Source organism: Balaenoptera borealis (assembly GCF_965194805.1).
Source record: "Balaenoptera borealis genome assembly, chromosome: 7".
Lineage (NCBI taxonomy): Eukaryota > Metazoa > Chordata > Mammalia > Artiodactyla > Balaenopteridae > Balaenoptera > Balaenoptera borealis.
The window spans coordinates 79,889,895-79,893,689 of record NC_138864.1 but is presented as its reverse complement, the minus strand read 5'-3'; the positions used below and the strand labels follow the sequence as shown (position 1 = coordinate 79,893,689).

At 43.5% G+C, this 3,795-nt stretch overlaps 1 pseudogene across 1 annotated transcript; it reads left to right on the top strand.

The window, feature by feature from the left end:
• Positions 1-1,176: 1,176 nt before the first annotated feature.
• On the top strand, positions 1,177-3,552 carry LOC309632273 (ribulose-phosphate 3-epimerase pseudogene; annotated as a pseudogene). The gene has a single exon. The product of its transcript is annotated as a ribulose-phosphate 3-epimerase pseudogene (transcript).
• Positions 3,553-3,795: the final 243 nt, after the last annotated feature.

Below are 3,795 nucleotides of genomic sequence, written 5' to 3'. Positions count from 1 at the left end.
AAGAAATGTACACCTATCAATTCATTCATCCAGTAATATTAACTGAGTACCTACTATGTGCCAGACATGGTAATAGGCTATAAGTACAAGTGTGAGAAGGCAAATGGTCTTTGCTCTCATGTAGCTTTTGGTCAACCAGGATACACATATGCTTATAAAATATTCACACAAATATATCATTACAGATTTGATGAGTGCTATAAAGGGAAATTATAGCATGCTAGGATAGAACAGAAGAGGGAAACCTGATTTATGATGATTGTTTTTATTATCACTACACATTTCTGAGCTGGGACTTGAAGGATGGATAGGAGTTTATGGGCACGGCAGGCGGGGATGGCCATTCCAGGCAGACTGAACATCAGAGGAAAAGGCATGAGATGCGAAAGCTTTTCTCTAGGTCAGGGGCAAGTGCCTGGGTCCCCCTCACTGCCCAAAGACTTAGAGGGATTCCTCATGTCCACCTTTCCCAGGGAACAGGCAGGAGAAGAAGTTGAGTGCCTGTGGCCCCCAAACATGTCTGGTGGCTCAGTGAACCCTGATCTTTTGTCAATGTGATAAACTGTTCTCAATCCACTGACCAGCTCCTTGGTAATACTGGGCTGAAGATAAATGGTGAAAATGGCTTAGACGAGCTGGATTACAGTGAAGTCCTTTTGATGTTAGTGTTGGTCAAAAAAGTATTTAGGACTGACCTCAGTTTGGCACTCCAAAGCTCAAAGATAAAAAGAAGTGCTCAGAGAAAAGAAAGTAAAGTGATTAAAAGATTTTCCAAGACGTATGTGAAGTATTTTTACAAGCTAACGGTGAATACTGTTCGCCATTTAGAGCAGATGGGACAAAGAGTTATATTTGCAAGACGGGAAATACAGATGCTTGCGAGGAGTTTTTCTGGAACAAGTACAATTCAATAGTTCTCAAACTGCAGTGTATATCAGAGTCCCCCCCAGGAGCCTGTTAAAAATTTAGACTCCCTCTGCAGTGATGGCCATTGTCAGTGTGCTCAGGAGTCTGCATGGGTTCTCTCCCAGCCAGAGAGCCCTGGCTCCGCCCATTCCACACCGCAGCTTAGCGCTAGGTCTGGGGCAGAGGCGTCCTGGGAGAAGTTTGCCACAGAGGCAGCCCAGATCCCAGGGGGCAGCACAGCCACCTCAGTTCCTGCAGCCACTACACCCCGACCCCCAGCCCCAGGCTACTCCACACCACAGCCTTGCACTAGATCTGGGACAAACACAAACACAACAGAGAAAGGGTTGTGACCCTGGGCAGCTTCTGAGCGGAACTGCAGCTGCCTGTGTAGGCAGTGCATAGGTCCTCACTTGCTCCAGCATCACCTCCTTTGGGGCAGGGCTCACACTCAAGGGCAATGGAGCCTGACCGAACCCAACCCTCAGGGCTTCTAATCCAACAACTGGGGGGGGGGGGCAGACCCCACCCCTGCCAGGGTGGCAAGAGAGGAAGCCCCATCTCATATCCTGCACAGGCTCTAGATACTACAACACCTACCACACCCCCTGTCCAGGGGATAACAGCCAGCACACCCTGAGGAAAGACGTGACTGGTGTCCATACCAAAACCACCCCTTGCATGAAAAACGTGGGACGTACGTAGTCTACACAGGGATGTTCTCACATAAAAACACCCCTTCAAGACCACAGTAGATAGCTGTTTCTCTTAAATTCATAGAGACAGAGAAAGTTAAGTAAAATGAAAAGGCAGAGGAACTACACCCAATCAAAAGAACAAGAGAAATCCTCTGAAAGAACAAATTATGAAACAGAGCTCACCTGTCTACTAGACCCCAAGTTCAAAAAGGTGGTAATAAAAATGCTAACTGAATTAAGAAAGATTATCAATAGAAACACAGATCACTGTAACAAGGAACTAGAAACTATAAACCTGAACCAATAAAAAATAGACAATTCAATTGCTGAGATAAAAACCAATCTAGAAGCAATGAATAGCAGACTAAATGACACAGAAGAATGAATAAGTGATCTGGAAGACAGGACAATGCAAATCACCCAATCAGAAGAGCAGACAGAAAGACAAATGAAAAAAAAAAAAAAAAAAAGAAAGAAAGCAACATATAAGATCTATGGGATAATATAAAACATGCTAACCTATGCATAATAGGGGTTCCAGAAGAAGAAGAGAGAGAGAAGGGGATCAAAAAATGTATTTGAAGAAATTATGGCTGAAAACTCCTCAAACCTAAAGAAGGAAACAGATATCCAGGTACAGGAAGCACAGAGGGTCCCAAACAAGATGAACCCAAAAAGACTACGACATATTATACTTAAAATGGCAAATGTTAAAGAGAGGATTCTAAAGACAGCAAGAGAAAAACAAAGAGTCAGTTACAAGGGAACCCCCATAAGGCTATCAGTTGATTTCTCTGCAGAAACTTTGCAGGCCAGAGGGAGCGGCATGATATATTCAAAAAACCTGCAACCTAGGATATTCTACCCATCAAGATTAGCATTTAGAATAGAAGGAGAGGTAAAGAATTTCTCAGACAAGCAAAAACTAAAAGAATTCAGCAACACCAAATCTACACTGAAAGAAATATTGAAGGGTCTTCTCTAAATAGGAAAGAAGGGTGTCCGGCTGCAAGACTGGCCCGTCCATCCTCAACAGCGACCTGGCCAGTTTAGGGGCTGAGTGCCTCCGGACGCTGGACTCTGGGGCCTATTATCTGCACCTGGATGCATTTTGTTCCCAACATCACCTTTGGTCACCCTGTGGTAGAAAGCCTCCGAAAGCAGCTAGGCCAGGACCCTTTCTTTGACATGCACATGATGGTGTCCAGGCCAGAACAGTGGGTAAAAGCAATGGCTGTAGCAGGAGCCAATCAATATACTTTTCATCTCGAAGCTACTGAGAACCCGGGGGCTTTGATCAAAGACATTCGGGAGAATGGAATGAAGGTTGGCCTTGCTATCAAACCAGGAACTACAGTTGAGTATTTGGCACCATGGGCTCATCAGATATGGCCTTGGTTATGACAGTGGAACCTGAATTAGGAGGGCAGAAATTCATGGAAGATATGATGCCAAAGGTTCACTGGTTGAGGACCCAGTTCCCGTCTTTGGACATTGAGGTTGATGGTGGAGTAGGTCCTGACACCATCCATAAATGCGCAGAGGCAGGAGCTAACATGATTGTATCTGGCAGTGCCATTATGAGGAGTGAGGACCCCAGATCTGTGATCAACCTGTTAAGAAATGTTTGCTCAGAAGCTGCTCAGAAACGTTCTCTTGATCGATGAAACCACAAGGAGTCCAGTGTTTCTGCTTATGAGATCTCCTTTTTACTGGAAAACAAGAATATTGCCTACCAAATCGTACCACAGTTGAGGCAGTGCTGCTTTTCTGAGCAATTATTCATTCCAGTGACTAAAATCCATTTTGCAGAATGTTCCAAGAGGTTAGAAATTGGTGTGTATTACATTTTCAGTGATGGAATTTAAAGATTAGTGTGGTAAAATACCATTTTTACTGGAAGACTTGATTTTTATAAAGAGTAAAAATATGGCTATATCAAGGTTATGAACAGAAATGTGTCTTATGCCTAAGGAAGGCATATTAGCTAGTATGGAAAAAATTTTTTTTCTGAATTTCTAAAAAGAATTTTCTTTGCTTCTTGGCTTTTCTGAAAGCAAAGGAAGTCCGGTTTTTCCTGTTTCATGTCATTTTTGATTTGTGTATGTGCGTGATAACTAAGTTTGGATCTGGCTGGGATGGCTCGTCTAGCTTTGAAAACATCTATTTTTTAGTTTGCACCTTATATTTG